Source organism: Neofelis nebulosa, chromosome 17, assembly GCF_028018385.1.
Source record: "Neofelis nebulosa isolate mNeoNeb1 chromosome 17, mNeoNeb1.pri, whole genome shotgun sequence".
Taxonomy (NCBI): Eukaryota; Metazoa; Chordata; class Mammalia; order Carnivora; family Felidae; genus Neofelis; species Neofelis nebulosa.
In genome coordinates this window covers 47,547,095-47,563,597 of record NC_080798.1, presented here as the reverse complement: position 1 = coordinate 47,563,597, position 16,503 = coordinate 47,547,095, and the positions used below count along the sequence as shown (strand labels likewise).

At 42.6% G+C, this 16,503-nt stretch overlaps 1 protein-coding gene across 1 annotated transcript in view; it reads right to left on the bottom strand.

Moving 5' to 3' along the window:
* Nucleotides 1–2,017, bottom strand: part of PMFBP1 (polyamine modulated factor 1 binding protein 1) — a 51,069-nt gene extending 49,052 nt beyond the window's left edge. The window contains exons 1-2 of the mRNA XM_058707878.1: nucleotides 1,824–2,017; nucleotides 1,244–1,389 (exon numbers count right to left, since the gene is read on the bottom strand). The gene's annotated coding sequence lies outside the window, so the exon portion shown is untranslated. The remainder of the gene's footprint in view (nucleotides 1–1,243; nucleotides 1,390–1,823) is intronic.
* Between the last annotated feature and the right edge of the window lie 14,486 nt (nucleotides 2,018–16,503).

Here is a 16,503-nt window from a genome sequence, read left to right as displayed (position 1 = left end):
GTGTGTGTGTGTGTGTGTGTGTGTGTTTCCTGTAACTTTACATGGCTAAAAGGGCAAGGGACCTATGTGGAGTCTCTTTTAGAAGGGAACTAATCCATCTCATGACCTAATCAAATCCCAAAGTCCCCACTTCCTAATACCATCATTTTGGGAATTAGAATTTCAACACATGAGTTGAGGGGGGGACATAAACATTTAAACTAGAAGATTAAAAGTAATGTGGCATAAAAACACTAAACAAGGCTCTGGGCCACCAAGCTTCTAAACCTAGTTTAGCACCCATGTCAAGGAATGGTCTTTGGAATGAAAGGCACTCATCTATCTGAGGCTTTGTTTCTGGCTCTATAAACTGAGGTTGGGGGGTTGAATTAAATGACCATTGTCTCTAAGGTTTACTGATTCAATGTTCTACCATGATGCACATGTTTCTTTAGTATAACCAGCCTAAGCATCACACAAAAGTTGGAATGGAACAAATATATCCTGGAGAATAGTATTCCTCTACAGGCAGGGGTGTCTGGGTGGTTCAGTTGGTTAAGTGTCCAACTCTTCATTTCAGCTCAGGTCATGATCTCACAGTTCACAAGATCAAGCCCTGCATCGGGCTCTGCACTGCAAGCACGGAGCATGCTTGGGATTCTCTCTCTCCCTCTCTCTGCCCCTCCCCTGCTCTCTCTCTCTCTCAAAATAAATACATAAATATAAAAAAAAATATTCCTCTACAGGAAGACCTGCAGGATGGTCTGGAGATGACTCTTAAATCAAATGAACTCTTATCCCAAGGACAGAAACGACTGTCTAGATTGTGATGGTTTTGTCAACTATGGAGTTACACAACTAGCTGCAAGGGCCAAGAATGTTTGGAAGGAGAAGTGTAAGGCATAGGGCCTCATATTTACATGAAAAGATATTGGACTTCACTAAGTAAAGTAAGTTAGAAGAAAAGAAAGAGAGAACTAAGTTGTGTGTCTCCATGAAGGAGACATGGGAATCCTGTGAGTCATTAACAACAGCAGTGGGCAATTTGGAATTGCTTATGGTGAAAAAAATGGAAGGGTTATATGATAAATTTTCAGTGCATTTGACAGTAATGTTTGCCAGATGGGTAAGGAAGAGTGCTTTGAAGGAGCCTCAAATGCTTTATAAAATGATCGTGTGGAACCTTCACAGTGCTCTCTGAGGAGTGTGGCTGGACCAGTATTTTGTAGAGGACAGAACTCATAATGGAGGGAGGGCTCCCTACCTGACCTGTGGGTACAGATCTCTGGGCCAAGGACTTGAATGTATTCTCTCTTTTCAAAGCCTCAATCTATGTCTTCTGTATCTCTTTTGAAATCGCCACTTCTTCATGCCTCATCTCTTCCACTGGCACATCCAATTCTGCTGCATCTGCCCAGGGAATTGCTTTCTTGTATTCAAAAGTCCTGCCCTCTTCCCCCCTGCCCCAGCAGGCCTTCTCTTCATGACGGCTATGACCAGAAAAACAAACAAACAAACAAACAAACAAACAAACAAACAATTTTAGTGAAACCAGAAACTCAGAGTATCCAGTGATGTTTTGTGCTTCCTGGCTGGCCTCAGCTCACACTCAGAGCACCTTCCAGATTCTCAAGAAACACCTAGCACTGTACCTCACATGAGTCACTAGTTTAGCACGTATGAACTCAGATGTGTAAAGAAAAAGTAACTTTTTTTATTATTCAACCTGGTTACTGAGCCTCATTCCAACAAATGGCAGAAACAGCATCTTAGTTATTTCTGAGAAAGTGCCATCATTTTCAGGTTAAAAATAAATCAGTTCGCATCTCCCTCCACCTCTTTACCTCCTCTTCAGAGTACACCTAAATTCTGGGGTCCTAGGTTGGAGTCTGGCATCAGAGGTGGCTCTGGTCCATGGTCATGGACATCTCTCCCAGATTGAGTGTGCTAACAGTGTCCTGGTCAACAGGCTGGATTTATTGAATCTTCCTCATACTGTGGGCTTTGGGGCTGCTGGTCCTGTTTCATTTTCCAAGGATGTTCCTAATGCATAGAGAAAAATAGACAGACACACACACACACACACACACACACACACACACACACGAGATTGGTCTCAGGATTTCTCTTATTAGACCTGTCCTAACATCACTCTACATTTTGTCGGGAAAGGTGTTAAGATGAAGGGGATAGGATCCTAAGGTTTTGCTCACTTTCCTGCCTCCCATTCCTGGTATTGATCAAAAGTCTCTTTGGCCCCTGCTTTGCTAAACCTATCTGGGGTTCTATTGTTTCCCCAGCTCTTTCCCACCTCATCAATCTCACCAGAGTCTAATTCTCTTGCTTATGCTCAAATTCCCCTCTCCTTCCTCTTTCCTAATTCAGAGAGGCTTTGTTTTGGTTTTGGGAGAGGAAGGAAAAAGAGTACAAGTGAATGAGTTCAATGAAATACAGGTTGAGCAAGCAGGATGGGAAACATATGTTAGTATTTCATACACCATCTACCCTCATGAGGTTACACAAATGCCATAACCACAGATTGCTGATGCTGGCTTTCTCCCCAAGGAACTAGTACTCCCTGGGTATATGGATGGACTACAAGCCTTAGAAAACCAAACTTCCAGTTATAAGGTAAATAAGAATGGGGGATGTAATGTACAACATGATGACTATAGTTAACATTGCTGTATGGTCTATTTGAAAGTTGAGAGTAAATCCTAAGAGTTTTCATTACAAGGAAAAAATCTTTTTTTTTTTTTTTAGATGATCTTAACTAACCATGGTAATCACTTCACAATATATGTAAATCAAGTCATTATGCTTTACACATTAAGCTTATAGAGTGCTGTGTGTCAGGAAGAAAATGAGTTTTTTTTTTTTTTTTAATTTTTTTTTTCAACGTTTTTTATTTATTTTTGGGACAGAGAGAGACAGAGCATGAACGGGGAAGGGGCAGAGAGAGAGGGAGACACAGAATCGGAAACAGGCTCCAGGCTCTGAGCCATCAGCCCAGAGCCTGACGCGGGGCTCGAACTCACGGACCGCGAGATCGTGACCTGGCTGAAGTCGGACGCTTAACCGACTGCGCCACCCAGGCGCCCCGAAAATGAGTTTTAAAAATAAAGTTAAAGTTATCCTTGGGGGTTAATCAAAACGAGTATATTTACCTACACTCAGCCATAAGTCTCTCCTTTATTCTTGCTGGGTTTTATATTTTTCTCCAATGTTCCACCTCCTACTAATGTAAAAGGTATGATGAATCCTAGGGCTCTTAATTATTGAAATAATGAGATGATGTTCAATATTTCATCTATTTTTTAAAAATGTTTTTAAAAATGTTTATTTATTTTTGAGAGAGACAGAGAGACAGAGGGAGAGAGAGAGAGAGAGAGAGAGAGAGAGAGACTGAGCATGAGCAGGGGAGGGGGAGAGTGAGAGGAGACACAGAATCTGAAGCAGGCTCCAGGCTCTGAGCTGTCAGCACAGAGCCTGAAGCAGGGCTCAAACTCACAAACTGTGAGATCATGACCTGAGCCAAAGTCTGATGCTTAACCAACTGAGCCACCCAGGCACCCCAATATTTCCTCTATTTTCAAAAAATATGTGAGCACCATGAATTGGTAGGAATGTTCCTTGTACAATCAATTATTTCTACCCAGAATGCATGGATGGAGCCATAACTTGCAGAGGCTTGGCATGAACAGAGTTTGCCTCTTTGGATACAAAGAGAAAAATCCCTGACCATGTAAGGGCATATCTGATAGGGGAAGATGGCAGGAGGAGATGATGCTGGAGATGGTTTTGCCAGGGTTTCAGGTTCTGCACCATAACTTAGTGAGTAGGGACCTGACACCAATGTCACCAATTGAGTCATAGTCCAACCCCAGGACCAAGGCTTTCCTGGAGAGGAAACATGGTTAGTTGGGTCTTCCCAGAAGGAGACTTTGTAATGGCAGAAGAAATGAGGGTCCAGGAGGAACAAGAGAAGGTGTTCCAGGATTTATCAGCCTCACTGTCACAGGTGAAATTCTCTCCCCATGGGTCTCTTCTTTGGTACTTAAAAAAAAAAGTTTATTTATTGTGAGAGAGAGAGAGCACACGGAAGCAGTGGAGGGGCAGAGAGAGAGAAAGAGGGAGAAAGAGGGAGAAAGAGGGAGACAGATAATCACAAGTAGGCTCTATACTGTCAGCACAGAGCCCCACAAGGGGCTCATGCCCATGAACTGTGATATCATGACCCAAGCCAAAATCAAGAGTCAGATGCTTAACCAACTAAACCATCCAGGAGCCCCAGGTTTTTCAATTAAAACATTTATTCTTTTAATTTTAAAGAGAGAGAGTGCAAGAAGGGGAAGGGGCAGAGGGCAAGAGAGAATCTTAAGCTTATGTTCAGTGTGGAGACTCACATGGGGCTTGATCCCACGACCCTTTGATCATGACCTGAGTCAAAATCAAGAGTCAGATGTTCAACCGACTGAGCCATCCAGGTGCCCCTTCTTTGGTACTTTTCACAGAGGCTATCAGTTGCCTATTCCAATATTCATACTTCTTCTTTTCCTCAGTAACAGAACCCTAATTTTGTTGGGTGTCTATGTGCTCATCTAAAAGTCTATGAAATGAACAAAGGGAAAAAAAAGAGACAAACCAAAAAACAGACTCTTAACTATACAGCACAAACAGATGGTTACCAGGGAAGGCGGGTGGGAGGATGGGTGAAACAGATGAAAGGGCATTAAGAGTGCACTTATCTTGGGGTGCCTGGGTGGCTCAGCTGGTTGAGTGTCTGACTTTGGCCCAGGTCAAGATCTCAAAGTGCGTGGGTTTGAGGCCCGCATCAGGCTTGCTGCTTTCAGTGGGTCGGCTCAGCCTGTCAGCTTTGGATCCTCCTTCCCCCTCTCTCTCTGCCCCTTCCCCATTTGTGCTGTCTCTGTCTCAAAACATAAATAAAACATTAAAAAAAAAAGGAGTGCACTTAACTTGATGACTGCGTAATACATGGAATTATTGAATCAGTATATTGTACATCTGAAACTAATATGACACTGTATGTTAACTACACTTAAAATAAAAATAAATAAAAGACTACCTACCCCAGACTCTCTTGGAGCTAGGTCTGGCTGCATGTCTAAGTTTTAGTCACTGAGATGTAAGAGGAAATACTGTGGGAAGCTTCCAGAAACTCTTCTTCTTCTTCTTTTTTTAAGTTTTTATTTTTTATTTTTGAGGGAGAGACAGAGAGAGATCAGGGGTGGGGCAGAGAGAGGGACACACAGAGACTCCCGAGCATGTGGGGCCCGAACCCACGAACCGTGAGACATGACCTGAGCTGAAACCAAGAGCCAGACGCTGAACCAACTGAGCCACCCGGGCACCCCCAGAAACTCTTCTTAATTAGTAGTACTGCCCAGCTCTTTGCCCCCTCCTCCTTCCTGATTTAACCCAGCAGCCATTTGGAACATGAGGAAATGGTCACAGAGACAGAACAGAAAGTGCCTAAGCCCCTGAATGGTGTGAAACCACCATACTAGGCCTGGAGAGAGAGTACAATTTCTTTCTTAAGTCACTTTGGACTTTTTCGTTTCATTCAGCGGAATCTAATGCAAATAAGTGGACAAAGTATCCTTATTTATGATCCTCTCAGAGATACCTTTCTACAACTCACTCCCCATTTTTAGCACCTCCACAAGTTGCTTCTACTGTATAGTTTGGAACCCCCATTTCATTATGGACCAGCTTTTATCCACAGATGCTTCTTCCTTTCCTTGATAGTGGTTTTCTTGACTCGGTTTTCTCTTGATATATCAGCTCTTTGTTTTCACTGTTTTTTTTTTTTAAGTTTATTTATTTTTAGAGGGGTGGGGGAGGGGCAGAGAGGGAGGGAGCCCAACACAGGGCTCCATCTCATGACCGTGAAATCATGACCTGAGATGAAACCAAGAGTTGGCCATTTAACCGACTGAGCCATGCAGGTAACCCTGCCTTCATTCATTCTTTTTTTCCTCTTGATGTGTGGAGTAGGGGGATCCAGAGTGGGGAAGAGAGTGACATACTCTATCCTCCTACTGACACCAGTAGTATTTCCATGCCATTTAGTAAAATTTCCTCTTTTGAAGTACACACTCTTCTAATCTTGGTTGCCATTATGATTGACTGACATGGCAAAAACTCTCCCACCTGATTGCTTAGTATCTTTATTTATAAATGAGAAATCTTCTTTCTGCTTGTCCAAAAATCACACACCTTCAAGCCCCAACTCAACTGCCATTTCTGTCATCTTCCCTCCAGCCACATGTAATATTAACATTTGTATGCCAACTGCTATATGTCATGTGTAGGCACTGTTATAAACATAAAATAACAGAGTTAATCCTACAGCAGCCTTGCCAGGTAGGTAACCCCTCATACTCTTAAAGAACTTTATCTGTACTTCTTTTAACACAACACAACCTGCCTTTATTATGGTTATTTGTGATTTGCTTTGTCTCTCCACAAGAGTGGCTGTGGTCTACTCTGGTGAAAGATGAGGAACATAGGACCTTTCTGAAATAATAATAGATTTCCAGAAAGTTGCAAAAATAGTTGACAGAGTTCCTATGTATCCTTTCTCTGGCTTCCCAATGTTAGTATCTTACAGAATGTCAATATGCCTTATTACTCATGATGTCAACCTTGGTCATTTGGTTATGCTGGTGTCTACTGAGTTCATCCACTATCCATTTATACTATTTTCCCCATTATAATTAATAACTTTTTAAGATGGGGGAGATACTTTGAGAGTACATAAATATCCTGTTTTGTTTTTTCCTGAAACTCTCACCCACTATTTTTAGCAAGGCTGATCTTGCTTGCAACGATTATTGCTATAGTGTTGTAATAGGGATTTTATATTTCCTTTATTCCTTCTACATTTATTCATCGGAATTCCCCTTTCCCCCATTTAATTATTTATTTATTTACATCCATATAAACTCATGGCTATATATTTTATTTCATGGGTTATGATCTATTATTTATTTTGTTGCTCAAATGGTCCAACTTCGGCCATTGGGAGCTCTTTCTTTTAAAAAATTTTTTTAAAAAATCTTTATTTATTTTTGAGAGAGAGCGTGTGAGCAGGGAGAAGCAGAGAGAGAGGGAGATACAGAATCCAAAGCAGGTTCCAGGCTCTGAGCTGTCAGCACAGAGCCTGATGTGGGGCTCAAACTCACAAACTGTGAGATCACGACCTGAGCCAAAGTCGGACACTTAACTGACTGAGCCACCTGGGAGCCCTGGGAGCTCTTTCAGTCTGGTTCCCGTGTCCTGTCAACAAGTCCCTGTCCTTTCTTGAGTACTTCCTTGCTTTTTGGCATCACACACCGCTCCAGGCTCATCTTGTATTTTCCTTGCCCCAGCCACTTCTCTATGGAGTCAGGCTTCCTATTTTGACTCAAGTTCTATGACCTTGGGCAAATTAACATCTCTGAGTCTCAGTTTTCTCACTTGAGAAAAACTGGAGTAATAGTATCTCCCTTGCAGGGTTGTGATGAGGATTAAAGAAATCACATATAAAACAGGGGTAAGGTTAAAAAATTTTTAATGTTTTTTTTTTCCCTTTACCCTCTTTAGCATAGATTCTGCTTTTTGAGTTGCCCCAGGCTGTCTTCTTCCTGGTACTGTGCAGTAAGATTCTTGCCTTGAGAAAGGATTTTCTAAATTCCTTTACCTACTCTCCCCATGTTACCCCACTTGCCTCTTCCCAGAATTTCAAAGCATTCAATGAAAAAGCCAAGGCCTTTTGGAGGCGATATTTTCAACTGGCATTTGCTTCAGATGCCTGCTCTCCAGCAGGAGAGGGGTTAAATACTTTGGGATAACTTCCGCACCGAACTGCCTAGTCTCTTAGGTTCAGCTCAGCAATCAAACTGCATAACCTAATAGAGCCCCTGGTGCTACGGGAAACACAAGACACTGATTTATATTTTAATATCAGTAATTTCCACAAGAGCAACATTTCTGAGTGTCATTTTACAATTTCTGTCAAATGCCAGCTCAGTTTTTCTTAATTCTGTTTATTGTGACTGAATTTGCAACCTCATCCACAATGCAGATTCTTGGCTCCCAGGAGAGAAGAGCATTTCCATGTTTCTCTGGAATGGGAGGGATGGGGATAGGAGCAGAAAGGGGCCTATAAAATAATTGGAAATGTAAACGAAGCACTGTTTATTAAGAATGGTTATGAAGTATTTTTAGTTAAAAAGAAATGAGGTGTGTGTGGGGAAACAGTACCCAACAAACTGTAAAAATGACCAGCAAAAGAGGTGCTTGAGATCCAAACTGGAATCTTTCCTCTTCCAGAATGGAGAACTGTTCTATACACTGCAAAATTGAGAAGAGGGAACCAATGTGGGGAATATTTGGCTGCATTTACTGTAAGAGGGTTGCTGTGGCCATTAGCACTGTAGCAGGTTGTAAAGCGCTTTGGGATCCTGAAGGATCAAAGGTGCATGGCTACATAAATGCCAGATGTTGCCATTAGGAAGAAGGAGCCTGGTTCTCTCCTGTATTCTTTGAACATCTCATAAAAGTTAAGAACAAAGCCGGTGCTGTTGGCACCAAACCATATCTACTCAGCGTGCTGACGGGGTGGGAGTGCTTCCTGAGGCCCCTGGCTGCAGATGTGTGCCCTTGAACGCCCAGTGCCGTCCACTCATTCCCTGCGGGCCTGCAGCTCCAGTTTCTGCATCAGTGCTTTTCTGGACGGTAATGAGCAACCTCCTGTAAGAGCTCAACATAATGCTCCTCTTTGAGGCCTGAAATTTAGCATTGGCTCCAGAGGATCTCTCTTTTGCTTGTTACAGAAAGCCAGCCAAGAGTCTGAGGCAGGGCACCGGTAACCACGAAGCTTCTTAGGAGACCGCTCGGGGCCTTTTCCCAAACAGGAATGTTGTTGTCTCTGTAATCCTTTTCTCCAAAGCCACAGCTCCCTGTAGGTCAGAGTGAGCTCCAAACCATTTGCTAAGACCTTGTGCTTTTCACCAGCATCCTTCCGTTTCTGTACACTCCAGATCCAACATCATGTCTCATTGCCAAACCTCTGGCAGAAGCCGTGTTGAGTTTCTCAGTGGAGCTATCGACCACATTGACTGAAGCCGCAGCAACGTGTTTCTCCCCGTCCAAAAGGGTAAAAATAACAGGAACAAGTTGTCGGAAATGAAATTTCAATTCATCCACGCCCTTTCTACACTTCTGCTGCGACTCCCAAGCAGGGATCAATAGTGTTTAGACAGCCAAGGAGATTTTTTCCCCTCTTAAAGCACCAGATCAATAGTAAAAAAAAAAAAAAAAAAAAAATCCTCCAGCCCTCTCTATGTGTTGTAGTAAATGTGAACAAATCAGAGGCCTTCGGCTAAACGGATTGACTGAAGGCAGCAGCAGTCCGGCGCTTTGTAACTGAGAGCACGTCAACCGCCCAAGTGGCAATGAGGGAGGAAAGCCGCCAGGCTCCAGCGAACCCTGGTGCTCCCACAGTTCCGGTAACAAGGAAGCTTGAAAGGGAATTTCTGTCTCCAAAATGAAGGAAAGGAATGAAAACTTTTCTGGGCGTCGCAGCATGTGGGCATGACTTAAAAAAAAATTAGAAATAGCCAGAACCATTCATGGAAATGCATTTTATAAGAAGACAGTTTGGACTGTGGGGTATTCCCCACTTCCTCTCCATCTTGTCTTTTGCTTTTTAAATTTTTCTTTTCTTTCTTTCTTTCTTTCTTTCTTTCTTTCTTTCTTTCTTTCTTTCTTTCTTTCTTTCTTTCTTTCTTTCTTTCTTTCTTTCTTTCTTTCTTTCTTTCTTTCTATTAAAGTGCTCAGCCATGTGTGGCTTATTCTCATTGCTTATTGAGGTTTCTTCCCAAATGCTATCCAGCTCTCAGACATCCCCACCTGGAAAGATCCTGAAGGCTGAATTTCTGTCATAGGTCATTTCTCCCACTCATCTGGTTTCCTCCTTTGTCCTCACTGATCTCTGAGGCCTGTTCTAGCTCATCCTTGTAATCCCATTATTCATGTGAGGGAGAAACTGGGTCAAAGCTCAATTCTGATTTTCCTCAAATGATTTATTTACCCACGAGCAACTTCTCCTCTTGCTATGAAAATGTCTGTATTTTATCACATTCCTTTTCCCCCCACCAGAGACCAATTAATACAGTGTGGGGATATTCACATGGATAGTCCAGTCATTAGAGCGACTTCCAGATTGGGTTGGGTCTTTGTGCTTCAAGAAGCAGAGGACTAGCAGATTGCAGCTGTAATTATGGTGTGAGAAGCCGAAGAATTCTGAAGTGGGTTGTCATAAAACAATTCCTTAATTTCATTTGGGAAAGCCAACCCAAGGACTCAAAAGACTGCCACACAGCTGGTGCTACTTTGTAAGATTAAAAATTATTTAGGTTGCAAAATCCAAAGGTGAACTGTTATGAACATGTGTACATCAGTCTTTAGTATAAAAGACTCATTTTTCTTTCTTTCCTTCTGTCTTTCTTCCTTTCTTTCTTCCATTTATTTATTTATTTATTTATTTATTTTTTTTAATCTTGAGACAGAGAGAGAGAGAGAGCACGCAGGGGAGGGGCAGAGAGAATCCCAAGCAGGCTCTGTGCTGTCATTGCAGAGCCTGACTCAGGGTTTGATCCCATGAACCATGAGATCATGACCTGAGTTGATATCAAGAGTTGGATGCTTAACCGGCTGAGCCCAGATGCCCCAAAAGACTTATTATTCTTTTTTTTTAATGTTTATTTATTTTTGAGAGAGAGAGAGAGAGAGAGAGAGCTTGTGGGTGTGCTCACGCTCATGAGTGTGGGAGGGGCAGAAAGAGAGGGAGAAATGGAATCAGAAGCAGGCTCCAGGCTTCAGGCTGTCAGCACACAGCCCTATGTGGGGCTCAAACTCATGAAGTGTGAGATCATGACCTGAGCCAAAGTCAGATACTTAACTGACTGAGCCACCCAGGTGACCCAAAAGACTTATTATTCTTATGATTATTGTATTAATTTCTACAATGAATTAAGATTTCATTTGAAACGAAACATTGGTTAAAGCTAGTATAGGAGCATACAAAAGCGATAGTATGTCAACATGTACTAGTTTAGAAACAGGTTTAGTTAAATGTCTATAATCATAGATAAAAGAAATGATTGTTACCGATTATGTCATAAACAGAAACTTCTCTGGGAGTAAGTTCCTGTCTTGTATGAGCCCAGATTTTAGACCAGACCTGTTCTGGTTACAGTTACAGTCACTGGCATATCTTGAAGGTATCCTAGGAGAGAGATACGCCTCAGTCATTTCAAATAGTTAAGAGGTCAGGTGGTAGTAGAAAAAGTCCCTCTCAGTGGATAGAGAAATAGGAACTATAAATATTAATTTATTCAGTAATTAAAAAGTGCAAAGAACCCAGTATGCATCAGGTGAAGCAGAAATGAACAATGACAAATGTAACTACAAGAGTACTGGTGCCATAAAACAGCCCCCTTCCCTCCCGCAGGGGCTTCACGCAATCAGTGGCCTAGTGACTGCAGCCTCTCCCTTTCTAATGATTCTTCTTATTAGCATTTTAAAAGTTTAAGCATTTGAATATATGATGTAGTCAAGTGGTTCCAAAATGTGCAAAGGCATGGACTGGGTTTCCATTTTCCGCTCATTTCTAGTCTCTATCCTTCCTGCCTCTGGTCCAAGCCCCACGAGGTCAGCCAGCTCACCTGCCCTCCGGCCTCCGGTGGTTGTGGCCGATGCAGAGCACCAGCAGATCAGAGGGAGGGAGGGCTGTGCCATATTTGCACATTCACCCTCAGATCTGGCCCTGGCAGGTACCCAGCAGTGACTGAGGCTGGTGTCACACTTCTGTCAAGGCCCCTTCTGAGCCACTCTTCTGCCCATTTTGGGTAGGTTTGCTCCAGCACTGGCCCTTGGGGTCTGGGGATGGTCCAGGCCTACTCTTACTGGACCCGGGCATTGCACGATGACTTGTGGCTTTCTCACCTCCTGCCCACACCTTTATACCTGATCCCTTTATAAAACATTCCATGTATTACTCAGCTTGAGTGTGCCATGTACTCCCTACCAGGACCCTGATTAATATTGTAAGTGGTGGAAAGTCCCATTCGCTGTCCTGTTAGTGTCCTAGGGCTGGTGTAACAGAGTACTACAAACTGGGTGATTAAATAGTAAAAATTTGTTGTCTTATATTTGTGGAGGTTAGGAGTCCGAGATCCAGGTGTGGGCATGGTTGGTGCCTTCTGAGGAGGGCCAGGAGGGACGGAGAATCTGTTCTGTGCCTCTTACCTAGCTTCTGGTGGTTTGCCCCCACCCCTCCCATCTCAGCATTTATGTTCACATGCTGTTCTCTCTGTGTGCAAGTCTGTCTCCAAATTTCCCTTGTATAAGGACACTAGTCTTATTGGATTAGGGGCCCACCCTACTCCAGTATGACTTCATCCTAACTAATTACATCTGCAGTGACCCTATTTTCAAATAAGGTCACATTGTCAGGTACTGGGTGGGGGTTAGGACTTCAACATATGAATTTTGGGGGACATAATTCAAACCATAACAGCATTTAAATATGCTCAAGTATCTTGTATTACACCAAAAAAAAGCCTCTCCTGACCTCCATCTACTGTCTGCTCTCTCCTTCCCACACCTCCCCACTAACTCCATGAATAAATTGTTTGCATTTGCTGTTTTTATTTTTCTTCCACCACCCTCCCTCCTCCTGCCTCCACACACCTACTCACCCACTCAGTGGCAGCAACACTGATTGGCCAAGGTCAAACTTTTGTTGTCATATCCAATGGGCTTTTCTTGGTCTTTATTGTATTTGACAAACTTGACACCAGGGGCCACCTCCTCCTTCTAGAAATACTCTCTGTCCTTGGTTTCTGAGAAAAGCTCAAGTCTTCCACCTGCCTTTCTGACTGCTTCTCAATGTCTTTGGCAAGTAAAGTACCTCTTCTATCCATTCCTGAAATGGTCCCCAAGGATCTCCCTTGTCTTGTCCTCCTCTCTCCTTCTACACCCTCTCTTATCTGTTTTATCCATTGTCCTGATTTCAGTTACTGTTCATATGAGGTTGCTCCCAGAACAAAATCTCTAGCACACATCTCCATTTGGAGCTCCAGATCTATTTATGCAACTACCATCTAAACAGCAATTCTTGATTGTTCCACAGATTTCTGCAGTTCAGCATCTCCAAAATGAAACTCAGTCCTCTACTCCAAACCTGCTACTCCTCCTGTGTCACCTATTTTATTTACTTAACAAACACACAGGCATTTATTACATTCCAGGCACTATTCTGAGCATGTCACTATTAACTCATGTAATCTGTGTTAACGACTCTGTGAATAAATACTCTGGTTATCTTTATTGTAGATGGGGAAATGAGGCACAGAGAGATTAAGTAACTTACCCAGGACTACACAGTAGTAAGTGGTAAAGCAGGGATTCAAACCCAGGTAGCCCAACTCTGGACTACCTGGACTTTGTGCTCAGAACTACTATTACACGTTGCCTCAGTGAAAGGTACCACAATTTATTCCATCTATTCAAGCCCAGAAATGCAAGTGCCATCTTGAATTTCCTCTCCTTCCTTCTCTCCCCCTCCCCCACTCTCTCTTATCAACTCCTAGTCCTCTCATCTCACCATTCACTGAGTTCTGCCTGTTGTATCTTCTAAATAAATCTTTTAATTGGCCCCCTTCTCCTCATCCCCCTTGACCCTGCCTATTCCTTCAGCAATTAGAGATATGATCGTGTCATTTACTTGCTTAAAACCTTTCAATAATTCTCCACTGTTCTCATGATAGAAAACAGATTCTTAAAATGGTTTATGAGGCCTCCTTGATCTGCGCCCTGCTTTCCTGACCCTTGCTGCCCTTCTTCGTATTCCCCACTCTAGCTTTATTGAACTGTGTGCAGCTTCTCAGACATACCCTGAATCTTATGCCCATGCTGCTTCTGCTATATGCTATCATTTCATTTCCCTCTTCCCATCAGCTTTGGGCTCACTGTAGCTGCTGCCTCTGGACTCAGGGTAAATATAATTTTCTCTACAAAGCCTTCTCTGGTTCCCAAAGCCAGGGTGCTTCCTCCAAGCATGTGGTCCTGCCCTTATCCCCTGAACAACCCCAACAAGGCAATCATCACACTATATTAGAATTGTAAGTGTACTTGTCTGTATTTCTCTCTACACTGTGAACTCCATAGGTCAAGGGACTATATTTTTCTTGTTCACTAGCTTATCTCAAGTGAGTAGACAAGTACCTGGTACATAGCAGATGCTCAGTAATAGTTACTGAGAGAATAAAAAGCCAATTAATTAGTTTGTAGTGAGAAATCACCATCACGTGAGCCAGAATACTCACAGTCCATACTTTGTAGTGAGCAATTACCATCATGCGAGCCAGAATACTCCTAGTCCATACATCTAACACACTTTCTGACCAACATCAGAAACCAAAGAGGTTTTTGGGTGACAGAATCAGAACCAAGGACACTTAAAGAGTCTAATGTTGAATAGCAACTGGGTAGGACAGCATTATGTAACTGTCTCAGACAGCAAAGTCTCACCAATGGGGCTGGGACTGTCAATCTGTTGGCCAAGGTTCCCTCTCTCCTCGACATCCCTAGAAGGGGTCCAGACATCATTCCCTCTGTGACTATGTTTTTCCTCCCCCTCTGCACGATCAGACTGATAAGCTCTTTCCTTAAATGGGTTACTCTGATACAGTCAGGTTGTGCAGATCTGAGACCTATTCTGTCTCTCTAAGGTGACTCTGGGTATGGTTCAGCTCTTTTAGAACAATCTTTCTCTCAATTACAAGTTCCAGGGGAAGCCTCCTTGTAATCTACTGGCAGACAATCCCAAAACTACTGTAGTTCAGAAGTGTAGTAGATCACTTCCCTTTGAACAATCAAAAAAGACTTTTTGGGGACAGTTGCATTTGATCTTGCCTTTGATTCTGGTAAGGGCAGATGGGCTATGTTCTAGTAAAGCTAGAGCTAGTAAAGCAGGAGAGGCAGGGCTGTGAAAAGCTTTAGATGCTAGGATGTAGAGTCTGGAATTCATCTAGAAGCAATGGGGAGGCAATAGGGAGCAGTAGAGAGGCAACTCAGAGTAGGGGGAGTGACACTTTGAGAGTTGCTTCAGGCAGATTAGCCTGGCTTCTGTGTATAGGAGAGAGGGTGGATAAAAGTAGGAAGAGGAGAAGGCCCCGAGAGCAAGACAAGAATTAGGAGATGATCATTCTCAAATAAAAACAGCTGGCTGAACAGAGGTGCTAGATAAGAAATGTTTCTTTAATTTGCCACTATAATGGTATAATATTATATCCAAATATATAAACACATCATACTGAAGCTTATTAAACACTGATAAAAGCAAAAAAAGAGCTTAATTTCTGAAGACATATATACTAAGGCCAGGGGTGAGATTTAAAATTTCCCCTTTGGGACAATAGTCTGTTTCTTGAATGACTTATTTTTTTCAATCACTAGGTGAATCTACAGATCATATCTGGTTACAGTGGGCTCCAAAGAACTGTCCACATTCATCTGGGTTAAGTTAGAGTAGTCTGAGATACTAGTCAAATAGTGGACGCTTGGAGACCTTTTTGATCTAAATAACTTCTGTTGTAGTGGGATCCACCCTGTACCCTGTAGGATTATTTGTCCAGCATTTTATTTATTACCCTAAAGGACTGAGGTGAGGTGAAGGTAGGGCTGGTTTTGGATGCTGGGTAGGGGACAGGCAGGTAGATTATCAAGCTCATTTATATTTCAGTCTTTCCTGTAGCTGTTCTCCAGTGATCAAGTCATGGAGGGAAGGGAGAGTGAGGTGGTTACATATGGGCGCTGCTATTGTTATGTTGGAAAATACTTTTTGATGAACAGTCATTTCCCTCCACTGCCAGAGGGTGTTGATAATGAGCAAATTACCTTTTACTCCCTCTGGTGTGGATGTGAAATTGGCTGTTAATAGAGTTGCTAATGCTACCGGGTTAGCATGTGATTGTTCTATTTTAAGCCAATTTAAGGTATATTTGGGGAGTAGCCAATCAGACATCTCGCTAAGAATATGGGCCCAACTGCGGCATTTAATATCAAGAAACCTGCCTCACCCACAGATGTGGCTGTGAGTGCAAAGTGCTGAACATGCCGTCATTAACATGAAATGTTTTAATACAATGTCTTTTTTCCTTTGTAGGTACAAGAATGGTCTCATTAGGCAAACACCAAATGTTTGTAACATAGGATGGGGCCCATTTCAAACCCCAATAATATGGAATGCTATCAGCCAATGATGTACTTTGTTTAATCTAACAATGGGTTAATATTGGTCATTTCATTACTGCTCGTTATGCAGTGAAAGCTTACTAGAAAATGCAATGTTCAGAAATTAGTTGAAAGGAGCAAAAAAGGTGAGAGATTTTACCGAGTTATATGCTCGATTGGGCTAATTAAAGGCAAAGATGCATTAGTAGGTTATAG